The sequence below is a fragment of the Aphelocoma coerulescens genome, chromosome 3, assembly GCF_041296385.1.
Source record: "Aphelocoma coerulescens isolate FSJ_1873_10779 chromosome 3, UR_Acoe_1.0, whole genome shotgun sequence".
Taxonomy (NCBI): domain Eukaryota; kingdom Metazoa; phylum Chordata; class Aves; order Passeriformes; family Corvidae; genus Aphelocoma; species Aphelocoma coerulescens.
In genome coordinates, this window is record NC_091016.1 from 67,993,696 (window position 1) to 68,011,940 (window position 18,245).

The 18,245-nt window shown below is 41.9% G+C and overlaps 1 long non-coding RNA gene across 2 annotated transcripts in view; it reads left to right on the plus strand.

The window, feature by feature from the left end:
* The first annotated feature begins 1,132 nt into the window (after positions 1 to 1,132).
* LOC138107284 (uncharacterized) overlaps positions 1,133 to 18,245 on the plus strand; it is a 54,170-nt gene continuing 37,057 nt past the window's right edge. The window contains exon 1 of one of the 2 annotated variants that reach the window (XR_011149374.1): positions 1,133 to 1,214. This is a non-coding gene — a long non-coding RNA (uncharacterized lncRNA). Of the gene's footprint in view, positions 1,215 to 13,553; positions 13,629 to 18,245 lie in introns of those variants that run through there. The other variant, XR_011149375.1, reaches the window with a different exon arrangement.

Below are 18,245 nucleotides of genomic sequence, written 5' to 3' on the forward strand. Positions count from 1 at the left end.
AACTCCTAGTGCTTAGCAGTATTTCTGAAGCAAAATCAAAAGCAGAAAGCCATTCTATTTTATTCCTCTTTTCCTTTTGGGAGGGAAGCCACAGCAGCTCACTGTGGCTTAGTCAGTAAATCCCCAGCTGGGATTTGAAACTCATGACATCAGAGAACAAAGCATCTTTGCTGTGCTAATGTAGGCAGCAGTGATGTGTCATCGGCTACCACGCACATGTTAGTGTGTCATGAGGGTTCAGTTCTGTTTTATCCACAAGGAGCAACCTTATACTTTGGGACTATGTAAACACTATGTCTATTCACGGTCTCTCTCCTTGGGTAATGGTTCTCACATACAAAGTAGCAGCATGCAAAAATCAGTCTGCTCATGAATGAATTGCTTTGATCAGGGCATTTTGTTAGTGTTCTTTATTTTTAGGTAGTGATAAAAGAAGCTTCTTTTGTACGAGAGTCACAGGCCAAGGAAGAAAAAGCATGATTTGTATAAAGTGTCAACAGGAACTCATCCATGCATTGGGTTTCCTGGAAAGCAGAAGGTAGAGAGTAGCATTCAGAATACTCTTTTATGCTATAGCTATTTTTTGAATGCCAAAAAAAATAGAGCAGGAGTACAGAAATTGCTGCCTAAAATCAGGTCACCAGTAAGCTTAGCTCTATTTTCCTTTCTTAAAGAGTGCCCAGCTGCCACAAACTGAAAAATAACAGCCTTTAGTTAACAGTATCAAGAAGTCCAGCTGTTGCTGGGTACGTCCACACGCTAAAAGCTAAAATGTGTATCAGGGTTTTATGTGAGACTACCTGGCTCCAGCTATTCCACAGGACCTGTGTGTTTGCACAGACCTGTCCTGTGCAGCTTCCTGTCACAAGGTGAGGTCTCATCCTCTCTGGCAGTGGGGGGAAACATCTGTGCACCGTTCCCACGTGGTGGCGGATGCTGCGTGGGAAAGTCCCAGTGCACCGAAGAGCGCCTGCATCCACCAGAGCTGCTGAGTTCCTCACATGTGGAAAACATTCCATAATGTGCTGTGGCTTCACCTAGGCAACCTGCCTGGAGGCCACCTGCCAGGCTGTTCTGGTACAGTCACCCTCAGTCACCCGTGACCAGTTTCCACCTTCCCCCAGAAGTGTGGGGGTAGTGCCATGTCTGGGGCTCAGCCATGGAGGGAGAAAGCCACATGTGCTGGGCCCTAAGAGACCAACTGCTGCTTACAGGTATTTCTGCTCTCTGTGGAAATGTGCTTACAAGGTTTTTGAAGGTGAATATGTTGGTGTATTTTCATAGTCTAGCTTACATATGGCTTATATTTCCTGTGCTGTTTCTTCACGTGAGTTATCTCATTTCTGCTCCCCCTTCCTCTCTCTCCCTAGTGCCTTTGATAATTCAAAACAGACTGCAGTTAAAAAGTGAATTATGCCCTTCTAAACATCTTCTTACATTTTTATTACAACTCAGAATATTCTTGCTATTACTCCATCTCTCCAGGAATATAATTAACTAACTACTTGAGGGATTTTTAAAAGTTGTATCATAGTCATTATTTCAAGAGTCTTCACCTTTACAACAGCAATTTTGAGCAACAAAATGTAAGTAACTGGCAAGATTTTGAAAAACTAGGTATTGGATCATGGCAGGAAAGAATCATCCTCTTCAAAGTTAAAAATGAGACCTAGGAAGAGAAGATAAACACATTAAGAATACTAGAATATTACCTATTAACCCATTTGGTAAATAGCAGCACAGATGCTGTGCCCTCACAGCAAAGGTGAGGAAGTCAATCTGTTCATTCATTTCAGAAATATTATTACAGCATATAATAACATATGAGGGCAAACTACCTTTAAGTTCATCTTCTATGCATTCCAAATTGTTGCCATTACATCCTCTTTCCCTGAATACTTTATACATCTCACTGAAATTTGTCATTTTCTTTCACAATTCTAAAAGATTATTTGACAATGTTTTTGTACTAAAGTATTTAAATATGTACATTCACTGTTTCCCTTAAGAATCAGTGCCAGATTTAATGCTGTCACATTGCTATCTGGAACCCTAGGACTGTGTTGTTAAGAATTGTAGTGCTCTAAGCCGTTACTGTAGAGGTTGTAGAGAAACTTGTATTAAGTCCCATTGTGGGCAATTGAGGACTTGACAGCTTCTGGAAAACAGCAACAAGTAGACTTTAAGAATGCAGACACTCAGTAGTGACAAAGAATACCATACTTATCAGAAAGGGCTTGGGTATTGTGCTGTGGCACTAAATTCTAGACATGAAAAATCATCTTTGGAAAAGAAAAGTGTTTTCTAGCTGAATTGTTGTGAAAAATCTGGAAAGGGGACTTTAATTAAAAGCCATATCTAGTAGAAGTACAATCCTATTGACACTTAATATCAGTGATAGTCATCAGAGAAAGGGTTAAGAGGGCCTTGTACAGATGCCATACGTAAATCTCTGCAGCCTTTTGTGCTTAAGTTTCTGCCTGTCATTTTGAATCTGTGCTAGCAATGGTTTACAACCAAAACACTTTATTTTATACTTGAATAATCTCAAGTAGTACAAAAATTTATTCACAGAAGCTAAAAAGCTTATAACTTACTTTGTGTTCTGTGTATACAACACAGGTTTCACGTTTAACAGTAACTCAGGATTTTCAAAGTGACACAGTCATCAGAGAGGGGTTATGTGGTGTCTTGCCTAATGATAGCATGATAATCCATTCAAGAGCTAGAAATGGCCCCAAAGAAGCTATTACAGTGAGATAATGTACTGAAAAAGACATAATCAGAGCCCATAGAACTGGGAAGAAGCCTTCAAACAGAAGAGTTTTAACAGCGATTGTTCCCAGCAGAACTATGAAGCCTGTCTGGCTATACCCTATTGAAGAGGAGTCTGAGAGGTGCAAATATTCATGACAGCTGAGCAGCAGATTTCTGCGCTCCTGAGGGCACTTGAGAAGCACAAACTGCAAAAAATCACCCAGAGAGAAATTAAAGGGTGAGTTACAAGTGCTAATAGCCTACAGGTTGAAAGGAGTCAGTATATCCAAGCAAGTGCCCTCACCCCCAAACCCAGACACAGTGGGGTGCCCTGCTATGGCTCAGACTCGCCTGCCTCAGCAAGCAGTAGGGACAGTCAATACATGTTCATTTGGGAAAAAGTAAAAAAAAAAAAGGATAGATCAGGAAAAAACATTTTTCATAACTAAATACAGAGTTTTCGTCTGACTTGGTCTCCATCCATTGTTGCAGGCTAAAGCACTGAGTTGTCCTAAATTTTGTGCAAGCCACAGACTGAGTAGCACAATTGTTTTATTAGCAGTAAGTGACACCAGAGATGATGTCATGAGACCACAGCTGCCATTAAACTTCCTGAGAAGCCAATATCAGGCAGAGATCTTGCTATAGGTATGGCAATAAACTTTCCATTTGGCATTCCTACGCAGCACAGGATGCAAGCAAATAGGCCTTCCTGAAATCCACAATTTTTTTTCTAGTTCTGCTTAGTAAACTACATATGCTTTGAGAAATTCTCAGTCAATTAGTCAATGCTTCTGAAAGCTGCAGACTGCACTATATGGTATCAAATATTTAGCAAGAGCTAAATTTGCTGTATCCAATTAATGTCAGCAGCAACACAGGCAGTAGTTTTTAAGTTGCTTAGCGTTGCCCAGGATCAGCTCTGGCTGAATGAAGGGGATTTGGGACAGTTCTGAGAAATCAGAGAAGCTGCTCAAAATGAATATTTTTCTACGGGACTTCTGACGGGTGTAGAATTTTGTTCAGCAGGTCTCAAAATGAACCAATGCAATGATATCTTGATGGCTTCTTAGGATGAAATATTTCTTCCACAGGGTTTCGACTAGGTAGATGTAAAAGAGCAAGGGGTTTATGTGTGTAAGGAAATAAATATTTTATAAGGGAACAATATGTAGTAACTTACACGGCCTCATTTCTCACTCTCAGAGGGCAATGACACACAGGAATCCCTAGAAAAGCAAGCTGGAAAAAATATGTCAGATTTGAATGTGATTTACATCCTCCACAGACCTCAGTGCAGATAAGTATTTTGCTTGAAAACCTTAAAAAATTGTTGAGATAAGAGGCACAGCAGGCTGTGTTGATGCAGAACAAATGAAAAGTTCTGAAAAGCCAAGTTCAGGTCAGTGCCTAGTGCCGAACCCCGCCACCACCACGAGAGGCAGGAGTGAGTTTTCCAAGCTAAAAAAAACCCAAACCCAAACCCAAACCCAAACCAAAAACCAACAACAACAACAAAAAAAACCCCAAACCCCAAACCAAACACGCTTATATACATAAAAGAGCACAGGAATTTTCCATGGGGGTGGGGAACAACAATAGAGAAGTGATGACCTTGGGATGGCGCCTGGAGCCTGAACAGCTTGGCTATTGTATGGAAACAGCTGACTTCTGCACAGGAAGCAATCATTGCTGATTAGGGACTCCAAACCCCTATCTCTATTTTTTTCTGTCCCCCCCCTTTTTTTTTTTTTTGTACGTAAGGCAAAGCTCCCGAGGGCTCTTCAGAGTCTCACCAAACCCCCTGGCCTGCTACACCCGGGTGCGTGCGTCACGGGTGGCAGGGAGGCAGCAGCCAGGGACCCTGAGGAGCCCTGCTGTTCCTGCGCTCCGGCTGCCAGGGGACACGGGATCCAAGGGCACAGGGTCAGCCTACAAGGCACTTTTGGGGACACAGTCACTGATATTCTGCAGTGGACCTGGGATGTGGCCTTCTGTTTCTTGTTGACTCTGTGGGCTTGTTCCCAGGCATCCCAGTTTAAAAAAGAAATTTTCATTATTAGTGCTTTAATGTGTATCCCCCCTGCAGCCTTTTTTTGTAACAGGTTTTTCCAATGAGTTAAATGTTAAATTAATGCTAGATGGAACGTTGTCAATTTGAGGATGAGCTCCTTAAAAGGATACTGTGTTGAAAAGCTTCAGCCTTTACTGACTCAGGAATAGGGATGCGGAGAACAAAATGAAGCACAAAACCAGCCTCCTGGAGAGCAAGAAAAATTGTAGGTTTAATTGCACACCATGAGTTTTGTTAAACCGATGTACGCTGAATGCACAGAGAAAAAAGACAACCACAAACTCTGCAGCCAGCTGGGTGGAGGTCAGTAGGGAGGTGCTTGCAATTCCTGTTGATTCAGCTAGGAAAGCCAGCTCCAAAGATACGGGGAGCACTGAGTGGGGATGGAGGTGGAAGGACAGAAAGGGGGAGGACACTGAAAAACTGATTAAAGTTCCTTCTCGCATCTCCTTCCAGTGCAGCAACCAGGGAGGAAAAGATAGAGGGGACAGCAAAGAAGCAGAGCTTAATTAATTGGCTGGAAAAGCCACAGAGGAAAGGGAGCCTTGCTCTGTAAGCTGCCTCAGTCTCTACCTCTTCCCAGGAGCTTGTCCTGCTGCCACTGTGCTACACACCCCCCCCCCGGGTGTTTCAGCTCATGCCCCATGAGCAACAAAAGTATCATGAAGAATTTAAACAACTCCAGACTTAACCAACAGCAGAGCTAGGGTTTTTCAGATTTTAATGACGGCTTTGTGTGTCTGTGGATACAGTTAGGAACTTAAGCTGCTTTAGGCTTAAAATATTTAGACTGTAGTTATGTTGACATACTTTATCTAATGACACCCACATTTGATATTATGCTGCATATTCACCGCTTGCCCAGTCCAGGGCAACCAAGAGGTGCTGTGACTACCCTGTCCCACTGCAGTGCTTCACAGATCTCCTACTACCTGGTAGTTTCAGAGGCTATGGCAAATTGCTAAAGATGCAGCACTGTGACAAAGCAGTTGAGATCCATGTTGATGAAATATGTTACTTGGTCAGTGAATTTTACATGAAGTGATTCAGACTGCTATCAGCTAAAGGAAAGAAGAGGCCAAGGGATGATAGTCCCTGTGCAATAGGACGTTTTTAAGGTATCATTTAGCTAAATCTCTAGGAAATACCAGTGGAACCAGAGGTCACGATATCATGTTTACTCTTTTACTACTCTGTTTGAGACTCTAGACTTTTGGTTAATAAACTGGTCTCGTTTGTGATGACTGTATGGTTTAATTTCCACCATGCTTTGAGTATCACATTCAGTGAAAGCAAGTAGAAGCAGTTGTTTAGTCTGGCGAGTTTGTGAGAGGATGGCTAAACCTGGAAATGAATAAAGAACGATTCTAAAACTGATATAAGATGTTATATTCCTCCATCACCTCCTTTTAAATCATTGCCAGGAAGTCTCACTTTGCTCTGCTGACCTTCTCTCTGTTTCAGGTACACTCCTAAGTGTCAGTGCAAGTCTTTTAGGTAGTCACTTCTTCTAGAAAAATGGATTTGGGATTTAGACAGATGTCTTTTCAGAGGTGCATTGAGAATAATTAAAAATACAGCGAGCCTGAGTTAGTTAATCAAAAGAATTATTATATTAAGTATGTCTGAGATCTTCAGCCTTCCAACACAGAGCACTTTCTTTCAACACACGGTATCCAAGAAGCCCCAGAGAATGGTTAGGCATGTTTGGAAGTGACATGGCTGCTTTCTAAACAGTGCTTATCTTGCAGATATGTTTTACTCTGAAAAGACACCGTCATACTAAGACAGTCTTTATCATATGGTATTCTTTACCTGTCTGCTCCCTTGATTTCTGCATTGTGGGAACAATATACTTCAGCAGTGCATAATTTCTAAAATAACGTCTTAATCTCAAAAATTTGGCAAATTAAAGGTTTGGTTTCTATTCTATTCTATTCTATTCTATTCTATTCTATTCTATTCATCACAACACTAATACCATTTCCAGCATGACTGCCTTTCAGGTGAAAGATTTCAAGGCTGGAATTTATTTTGCCTCATTTTAATTGTCTATTATGGGAATAGCCTCAGCCTGAGCCAGGAAGCCTCTTCAGTTAACTCAGATCAAGAGGAAAATTCATCCTCTCCCAGTTCAGGTGTATCAATTGACCCTGAACCTTCCTGTGTGGGGCATTAAAGTTCCTAATGGTACCCAAATGTCAGCCACGGAAAAAAGACATTGAATAGATGTCACTGTGGGCTAACCATATACGTGTACCTGTGGGTGGTGGCCACTGTGCTTGTGTGTTCATCAGACACTCAGCTATTTAAGATGACTGAAGTTTTAAAACCGCTCTTACAATAGTTGTTATACGGTGTTCTCGGATGGGCATTATATGCTTACACACCATTACTCACAGCAAAGGCCTAACATGACTGAAGTCTTTAGGCATCACTGTAGTCCTTAGTGTTATTATCAAAATTCTTACTAGCTATATTTTTTCCTAACATTTAAGCAAAACTTTCCTTTGGTCACTGAGCTGAATTGCTTTCCCCTTACTACAGTAAATTAATATTTCAATACGTTAACAGTCTTTTGATTTTTCGAATGTGTATCCTGATGCCCTTTGTTTATCATACCCTGAACTGTCTTGGTAAAAAAATTACAAAACTTTATAAGACATTTAATTCTCCCCTTTTCTCTTTTTTTTTTCTTGTTATTTTTTTTGTGTGATTTTCCTTTCATTCTGCCTTTGCCTTAAGTTCTGATCCAATGACTCTTCTCCAGCAGTATTGTGGGGTAGGCAGAGTGCCCTCCTGCCTGTGTGCCCTGCCTGCTGTGTCCCTGCCCCAGCTCGGCCTCACCCCACGGCTCTGAGCCCACCCTGGGAGCCTCATGATGTCTAGACTGAGATAGACAAGAGATCAATATTAAAAAGAGACATTCTCCTCCCTTTCAGATGGCACGCAGTCATTAGAGGCAGATGGAAGTAAGGAGGCTTTTTTAGAGTGCCTGAATAATTGACACAGAGGGGATCTGCCAGTAGTAAGTATTTCTAGACATGAAAATTTAAAAATAGATTTTGCAACCAAAGTGGACTGGGAGAGGACAATATTATTTTTTTTGTAATAATTTCCTCCTCCCACACAACACAGCATCCATCTCCACATACCCTCAATGACTTTTTGGTTGAATGTTTTCCTCTCTTTATGAGCCTTTCAAGATGAGTTAGTGGTGGAGCGATCTCCAGCTACCAAAACCTGCAGTTTGTGATCCATGCCCAAGACTCAGTAACTGATTTGTGAGAGAAGCTACTTCTATTTCCTTCTTACCAGTCTCATCCCCCTGCAATTCGAGACTTCCTGAAACACTTCTGGTAGGGAGATGCCAATTAAGTAGAGCAGGTCTATCTCTTTCCATTGGACCCTATAACAGAAAAGGGGACTTATTCCACAGGATTTGATGAGAACATTTATTCCTCAGAAATAGCTACATTTTGTCCTTATGCTCCCATGTTCGGTTACACGCTTTTCCACGTGGCAAGGTACTCATTTGCACTTGCAACCAGCCTAGGCTTAATTACAAGGCTCCATGAACAACAAGAAATCCTGCAAAGTCACAGCCTGAAGACTGGTCAGTAGACATCTGACAAGAAAAGTACTGTTGGTTTGAGTTACTTTCACAGTGTCTTAGTTAACAGCTGAAGCGACCCTCTCTCAGTGGCAGTGTCCTCCTCAACTGTATTTCTTGTACCATCCAATCTGCCAATTTCAATGGAACAACACTCAGTGTTCTAGCCCTTGTGGTTTACTCCCAGTTACAGTATTGCTCTCCAGGGCTGTTTAGCATCATAAGTGTAGGTGGCCTTTCCTTTCCAAGAGAAACTCTGAACAACGGAGCACAGTGCATCACCACAGCCAGATACAAAATGCTTTTAAACCCTTCTATAATGAGACTGCTATTCTTAAGGAGAGGGAAGGAGACAGAGGAGGTAATTTGACATGTCATTCACTTCCACCAGGGGCTCCTGAGGATACTGTTATTACTAATGTCTACTGTTTTCCGCAGCCCAGAATAATGCCCACCCTCCAGTACAATTTGTGCCTGGTTTAAGGTGCTGCCATCCGTCCCTCTGGAACAAACACAGGAAATGCATCAGGAGGCCTCGGCTGCAGATGGAAAGCACATCACCGAGCGGCACTTACGCTGCGAGATCCCCTAGATGAAAGTCTATTTCAATGAGCATTGTGTTTCAAGGTCCACTTCCTCCGAATCTGGAAAGCTTAAGAAGGAACATCCCACTTGTGTCTGCCGACACAAAGGGCTGCTGTGGCTTGGGAGATGTTATCAGCCTTCCCGTGCCACGGCAGCAGCCTTCCAGTGGCGTCTCCCAAGAATTACTCATTGTTCCCGGTGAGGCTTGACTCTTCTGGGTGGGATCTCATGGCATCCAGTTCAGATGAAAGTAGGTGTTGCTGGGAGGCCAGCCAGACTCATGACAAAGATCTCTTGCTATTGGGGGAGTTACATTGGGGGACCAAGCTAACAAAGTCCATAGTGATCACAGATGCAAATACTGATTCATAAAATGCGTTCTTTTTTGTTGGTTGTAGTTAGTAAGTACTGTTTAGAGCAATCAGATATGAGTCTTGACTCCTGGGCTGAGCTTTAGAAACTGAGATGTCTTTGTCCTTTTTTTTTTTTTCATGTACTCAGGCACTATTGATTTCTAAATATTCTTTCCCATAGTTGTCAACTTGGAGCTCAGTTATGTCCTGGCCAAATTAAATGAGGAAATAAGGAGTGATCCATGCTTTTAAAGATCCTCACTCGAAATCCAAGGCTTCTGGGAGACACACATGACCCTTGAAAGGCTCTGTTTGGGTTCAGTTTGCAGAAGCAAGGTGGATGCATGCTCACATTATCCTAGTGTCTCTAAAATTAGAGTGGAAGTATAAAAAGCAACTTCCCTGGGAGACTTCCTAGAACTGGTGCTTCTGGTGCCAACTGAAGATACTGGGAACAACCACTTTTTACACAGTGATTTGGCTTTGTCTTCCAGACTGAACCTCGAAGCACACAGGAGGAAAAGGAAAAATGACCTGAACATTTCTGGAATTTAGCAAATCTTTGATTTGCAGTCTGGCATGCTCACATTTGAACTGAGGAATTTATTCCTTTTATTTCCTCATGTCTCTTCTGTCATACCAGTACATCCATCTCTGGTTTCTTTTACTTATCTCTTTTATATTTTTAGGAGGTCAGTAGAAGATAAACTGCAAAGGAAAAATGTCTGTCGGCAGTGATTTCTTATATATAAATGAAAAAGATTGAAAACATATGTTTTGGAGAGGTATGGGAGAGAGGCAGCAGAGAGAAAGAGATACAGCCTTTCCAAAAAGAAAACTTTTAGTCTGCCTTGCAAGCAATGGAAATTCCAGTTTTAGAAATTGTGCTACAGGCTAATAACGTACAACATTGTTGGCTATGGCACATGGAAAAAAAGAAAAAAAAGCTTTTGCAATTCTGTCTCTCTCGCCAGAGGAATGACACAAAGCCAGTCAAGCACATTGGGGGAAACATTAATTTTCCACAGATACAGTCTAAGAACATTCAGCTAATACTGGTCATGCATAACTATGCCTTGGACCCACGCCATAGAGGTGTATCATGTTGTTTGGTAAAATGTGAACTTTTGAGTTTTCCATCAATGGCAAACCTGCAAGCTCCTGTTAGTTAGCATCCCAGCAATCAGCATGTAGGGAGTCTGGTGGACTAAGGACAGAAGTTCATTGCATAGTTTTCCTAAAATAACATTGTTATTTTGTGTAGCATATGCTACAACTCCATGGCAACGCAGCCAGGGAAAATGGTGACAGTGATGTTGAATTACCTTCTGATAACCTCACTCACCCCATTTCTGGACCAAGTGTCATGCTAGTCAGCTGCTGATGGCACATTGCCACCTCCAGACTGAAGCAGAGAGAGGTTTTGAAAGAACTGCTGACAAATAAGGCCAAACATATGCCTGGAATAACTTTTTAGTTCAGCAGTTACCACAGGAGTGGATTTGGTCTGTGCCTGTGTTTAAACCACTTTCTCAAGGATGCTGTGCTGTTTCTGTGGAGGCAGAAGAAAGCACTTCTGACCCATGAGCACGGTAATCAGTGCAGTTACAACCTCTGTGGCTCCTGGAGTATGCCATAGGGCTCATGGAGAGAGAGAATGATACTATTAACAGCTGACATGATGGCAGAAGGACAAACAAAAAAGAAATCATTACAAGTGCATGGAACTGAGAAATTCAAGGTATCCCTGCATGAAATCTCCAGTTCACTTACAGCCTGAGCTGTAAATATTTGGCACAGTTTAACACAAGAGAAAAGAATAAATCCATAACTGTTTTTCCATGTTACAGATCAATTTGGGGTGGGTAATTCCTAATGCATTCCAGAGCAGACTGTAGAATGTCAATGAGTACTGTTTCCTTGGGCCATGATGGGTCAATTCAGTAGTTAGGGCTCTACAGGGCTTGAGGCAGCTCTATGTGTACCCACTAGTAGTTGGATACACTGTGAGATAGACATAAAAGTCCAACAACATACAAGACAACAACATACTCCGCTCAGCTGTGCAACTCTGGAGCTGTTTCTGACCATCTCCAAAGATGGAGACTCCCATTTTACAAGGAGTCATACGGAGAAGACAAGAGGTATTTGGTACAAGTCACTTCTGGGGAGATTCCAATTTGACACAAGAGGAAAATTTTTCACAAGGAGAGCGAACAATCAGCTATGGGAATAATCTCCCTAGGGAAGTTGTGGATTCCCCAACATTGGTCACTTTTAGGATTTGACTGGACAGGGTGCTGGACTATTTTGTCTAGATTGTGCTTTTGCCAAGAAAAGTTGAAACAGATGATCCTTGAAGTCCTTTCCAAACTAGTATTCTATGATCTCTCTCAGTGATGGGAATTGCTTCTCACTACTACAGGTAGTAGCTGGATGGAGCCTCTGAGGCTTATGGGATTGTACTTAAGTGCCCCAAAATAGAGGTGGGATAAAAGTTAAATATCTAAACTTTGCATGCCTGGCACCGCCTAACTGCCACCGATTTGTGAGCTGCAGAATGATGCAGTTTGGAGACTCTCAATCAGTGCCTATCTACATGTTCAGGCATTGACACCTTTAGCTGGCAGTGGAAAAAAGCTTTATCCCTGGTGCCAAAGACGAGACTAAAGCAAATGGAGTTAAAAATAAAACCAACATGCTTGGAAGGAATGTCAGGAAGGGGTCTCCCCAGTAAACCAGAATAGAAAGCCCTTCATCTTCTGGAAAAACACAATCTTTATTGTGTAGCACCCAGGCCTCCTGGAACCACTGCCAGGGGATATTAGCTGCTCACTTTGGACTTACTGATATTGAGGGAGTGATGGCTCTGCTGCACAAAAGCAAAGACCTCCTTTGGAAGCAGTACAACTCTTCTGTGAGATGGTGATAAATACAGATAGCTTTTGGACTAGGCTAGAGGGCTGCCAGTGAAAGTGACTTGCTGAGAAAATTTATGTACCTTTGTCACTTTCATAATCTGCAAGTTGAAAGTGACTTCAAGGCAATTCCAGACTGGGTAGGTCTGACAAGAGAAAGAGACAGACATGGCACAAGTCATTAGCAGAATTGGAAAACAAATACTAAAATCAATGAGCATGATAGATACCATTTTCTTGGCTGTGTACTCCTTTTCTTCCCCACCCAAAACCATGTCACTAACAACATGAATATTTCTTAGACTGTTCTCATTCAGTATTTCTGGTGTTAAATAGAAAAAAAAAAAAAGTGGGAATTTTTTTATCTGACTACCTACCTCTTTCCTGGCTGTTCCATTTTTTGGAGATATATGTTTCAAAGAATACAGTAGCTGTGATACTGCACGCATTGTCCTTGTTTAGATGTCACTTCAGTGACCAGTTGGCATCTACCACTGAGGTTGCTTAAACTGGCTGAGCATTAAAACCATTTGCAATCTGAAAGAGATACATCAGGTCCAAGGAATAAACTAAAGTGGTGATTCCCCTTAGTTAATGCCATCCATTGCTGCCTCCAAGCTACATCTTGCATTACATCATTTCCAGGCAGTTTTTGTAGTCAGGAAAAAAATATTGAAGAACAGTTTGTCATTGATGTTCCCTTAGGACAAATACAGGTTGAGGAATGCATGAACCTGGTTTTCTGCTCTGATAGAAAGCTATTAACACAAGAAAGAAAAGGAAACGGCTGGCTACTTTTTGCTGCTTCTCAGCTGATACACCTTAGTTGGCTCTGATCTATGACTGTGGACAATGACTCCCTTGGACACATGCAATGGACATGTCAGGATCTGTCAGATGAGTAGGAGGTCTGGCATACACTCATTCTTCTCATATCATCAATAAATCTCCCACCAGCTCTATTTGCTCAGTTTTGCTCCCAGATGACCAGCTGCAATTATGACACCATAACTTACCTGAGGGCAAACTTTACACCTTGTTCCAAGAGTTTGAGTGTCTGTTGTTTTCCACATGGACAGTCAAGGTTTTCAGTGGTATTTTTAGAATATTGTGATGTTGGAAAGTCCAGTAGTCCCAACCACCATAATCAGCCTAAGGTTAATGTGTAAAAAAAACCCCTCTTGGTGCCAGATTTTACAACAGCAAAGTACTATATATAGCTTTGCAGGAGATAAGGGTAATTCAGCCTGATACTTGAAGGCACAAGGTCATCAGCAGTGAGAGCTGGAAAGAAATGCTTCATGCCATGTGCAGCAATGTCTGATTGGGTAAGGACAGCACGCTTTGTAATTCCTTTTCATCACCACGTGCTATTTGTTACTACACAGGCTGAATACCAGATAGGGTTGACTAATAGCTTCACCCACTGGGCCAAATCTATGTTCTGAAATTATGGTTATTTTTAGGAATGCAAATCAGCCCAGTGACTTACTGAATCAAATTTACTCATTTCCTCAGAAAACCTTCTCAACTTTTTTATTTCTATAATAAATTTGCCATAAAGCTCCTATCTTCTTCTTTGATCAGTATCGAAACTAAAGACCTCATCATCTCTTTCTGTAACACAAACTTGCTACTTCTAGCACAATCTAACACCAGAACTCCCTGTTGGAGCAGATCTCACTCTTCTCTGTAAATTCCCCTTCTAAAGACTGTATCTACGTTCAAGGTTCTAGGCAACATAAGAGAGCAGCTTAGCTGAGCATTAAACGCAAAAGTCCTGGGCTTGGTTCTGAGCCAGCCCATCACCTAATTTTGACCTCATTTCCATAATTGGTAAATGAAACTGGCAACAGTTCTTAGACTTAGTAATGATCAGAGAACAGCAAGAACCACCTACTACAGCATGATGTCAAGGCTGGGGTGGGTCTACGTGGCTGTGACTATACCACAGACTGAACAAAGTGGCTCCTGGACACCAGAGTAGCAGAATGTCCTCCACCCACCCATTGCTCCATCCCCATGTTTCCAGAGCAGACTGGCTACACGCATATGTTGTAGCAGTTGGCCCTGAATTTGTTTAGGTCTCATGGGTTATGTCTCAGGCATTAAGACATAATAGTTATCTTTTTTGTGGGGTAATTTTTTTGAGTTCAAAGTGATCTGGATAACGATAGGATTGCTTTGCATCCCACCCAGACAGCGTTTTTGTGTTCTGACACTGAGGACATGCATGCTATGGCTTGAGGCTAGTGGCCACAAACTACTGCAGAGGACAAAGCCTACTGCGTAACTATGTAAGCCAGGGGAGACAACTCAAAAGCATCCATCAAAACTTTTGGGACTGGCCTGCTGAGTGACCTGTCACTCAAACTACTCTGAGAAATCTTGTTGCAGTGATCCAAACAGGGTAAGTGATGTAGACACTTGTATGTGTAGTGCTCAGTTGGATCTCCTCCATTTAGCATAAATCTCTGACAGACACCAGTGTGCCAGGGATCTAAGTTAAAGCACAGGCTTACAGCAGGAACCTCTCCAGGCTTATAGTCACAGTGAAATGCAGGAAAAACCCTCTAAACTTCACTCATCTTTGAAGTATATCTCTGTTTGCACAAGAAGGTAGATTTTCTCAGAAGACTGTCTGGAGAAAACCCTGGCATGTCTCCTTCCCCATTTCTCTTGATATCTGCCTTGCACTGGAGAGGGGAAATCCAGAAGCCAGATGCTTGCTTGTGATACAGATGCAGCAGTGGGTTGTTGGACCAGGGCAATATACTGCTGGGTTACTCACCAGCTGGTGCCAAGCTGCTCCTATGACAGTGTGGCATAAAAAAACTAACTTGAGAATAGTGCTCAATATTTCTGCAGCTGCCTTCCCTCTCTCCCTCCCTGCTTACCTCACCCTTGCCTCAGACTCTTCCACAAAGATCTGCCAGCTCTGAAGCTCCGGTCGATAGATATAAACAAGTCCTTTCAGCCTGCCTATAATCCATTCTGGCTTATGTTGAGCTGCAGAAAGATCTGCCTTTCTCTCCTTGGCATTTGTTACTACTTATGCCAAGGGCTGTTGATACAAGTCTGGAGACCAGGCACATAAAAGTTTGGAGCAGAGGGTCAAAAACTGAAGTTCCTTTGTCCTTGATGTGCCTCAGACATCCAATGGAGTGATATGCTGGTTCTGATTTATAAGTATATCAACAACGAATACTCACACCACCCCCTTGGGCCTCCTCCACTTCCCCAGTCTTCTCTGCAGAGTCTCTGGGTGTATTAATTCCAGCTGGGCACACAAGTTCAGAGAACCCCCGTGGAAGGAAAATAGTGAAACAAAAGGAAGAGAGAGACACTTTCAGTGCCGTTTTGTTTTGCTGCAGGAAGCTCAGAGACAGCCGTTCAGACAGCAGAAACTACAGGTCACAGAGTGGGCACTTCCTATGAGACGGGAAGCCACAGCTCCCCGTACATGGGGCTGTGGCGGGATGCAGGCTCCATTCCCTCCTTTGGACTTTTATTGCTGCAGCCGGCGCCGCTGCGGCTCAAAGGCACGACTGCAAGAGGCCAGGCACCCCGCTGCCACAGGAGCTGTTCAAACAGCTCTGTGTTCAGAGCCGTGTGTTGCCATCCTCCAGCACAAGTCTGTGGCTGAGTTATGGAGAGCCACACAATAGCAGGAGCACTGGGAGAACAATCACTGGGTAGCAGAGGCACGTGGCTGAGTATGCATGGATCATGAATGGTGTTCGTATAGCACATTTATGAGGAGAAAAAAGCAGCTGTCAGAAAACCTACCTAAAACTTCTCTTCTTTAATGTATTTAATGAGTTATACCTTAAATGTCTAGTAAAGTTACCCATGTGAAGGGGTATCTGAGGAGAGTATACCTGCTTTTTAATACAACTGATTTTAAAAGAAATTTCAACTGTGCCTTCCAGCATTAGTTTGTATGTTATATCCTGCATTTATTACTCTTAGTGTAAAAGTTGTTGTTTACATTTCACTAATGCAATGGAAGCTCTGGATATTTACTGTAATGGTAGGCCATGTGGAAACGCAACAAGCTTAAGGCTCCTCCAAATATTGATGAATTACAATCTAAAAAATCACAGAATCACAGTGTATTCTGAGTTGGAAGGGACCCACAAGGATCAACAAGTCCCATGCTTAAGTGAATGGCCCATATGGGGATTGAAGCCCTCTGTGTGAGAGAGCGAGAGACAGAGACAGAGAGACTGAGACAGAGAGAAAATTAGTACACAGAAGAGGAAAATCTATCTCCTGTCAGAAAACTTATGCAAATATAAAAGTGTACATAGACTTATGCAAGTACACATTCTACTGGGTGAGATGAAGCGAAAGAACAACAGGGTTATTACTCTAATTTATGAGTCCCAACACTCAAAAAGATCAATGCATCCTGAAGACTTTTCTACTCTGTGCTGGCCAGTAAGCGTCCTTTGCCATCTGCACATTGCACCAGAACGGCTCTAACTTTTAGGACTGATAGAGGGTGACATGATATTATACCTACCAGCCCTTCAGAGCTTGTTTTGCTGCTGGTGCAACCGTCTGCGAGGAATGACTGTGAGATATTTTATTCTCACAGAAGTGCCAAGATGACAATTTGGCTCCATATATCCCAGCTCATTTTGATTCAAGTGATATCATCAGTTACAGTCTTGTGATTAAAGCTGTCAATACACTGACATTCATAAATACAATTAATACTCAGAAACCTGGCTTTAATTTTCTATACCACCATGATTATGCTGTCTTGAGCTCAGGAACCAGATGTGAGACAGTGCTCCTGATTTAGGCTTTTGAATAATCTTCCCAAGACTAAATATGCTAACATTTCAAATAACTAAAAGTGTGAAGCTAAAACATGCAAATTAATATATGAAGAGACCAAATTATGGAAAGACCACAACTTACCTCATCTATAACCAGCGAGTGTGGTGATGCAACAAAAAGAGAGAGGTGAATGACCTCTGAAAGCCTCTAGGATTTCCAATTGTTCCAAAATTGTTGAGTTGTTGCACAGCAGATGGACGTCTGCTTTGATCTTGTGGTTTGTGCTGGGAAGTGTATAACTGTCAGCAAGAAGAAATGTGGCCTAGTGGAGCGCTGAGATTTCTGTACACCAGATACAAATGGAACTGGCATGATTTCCAGGGCTGTGGGAAGAAGACGAAAACAGCATGGAGAGCTATGTAGGGAAATTACAGGAAACTTGTTAATTACAGGAGTTATGGAGAGTGATTTTATATGAGGATTCATGTATACATCCTACTGAACTGTGTTTCCAAATGGATGAATACTCATGAAGAAAATGTCACCTTTTTTTTCAGTTAAGCTGAGGTGATTGGAACAGCTCATATTATTTTTCATGTAAGTTCATTCAGTTCTTGTTAAACCCAAGGGGTTACTTCATTACACAATAAAAAACCATAGAGATTGTTCAGAATAGCAGCCTAAATTTGTTTCAAGTTTGAGTAGGTTCACTTAAAGAAATAAAAAATGAAAAGCATTTCAGAAAACAATAATTTTAGGAATTGCTTAGAAAAGCTTCCTGCTGAAAAGATTACATCTTTTAAGTTGCTAAAAGATTTCAAATTGGGAAAGATTCAAGTAATTTCTGACTTATCAGAATTTTTCAAGAGCTGTTTTACTTAAAAAAAATCCACCAAACCACTCCAATAATTTATGGTATTTGGAAAGGACTACACAAGTACATCACTTTGTTTTCATTTTGCCTATAAGCATTATGTTTCTATATCAGTTTTGCATTTATAGAGTTGCAAAGGAGCTGGGGAAATCCAAGTGAATTATTTCACCTACAGAGCAGGAAACACACTGGAAAAATTCCTATGACATATCCAAGCCATCGTCCAGTGTCCAGTCCCTTGTTCTCACTGCTACAAGAGGCTCCGACAGAAAAGCTTTAA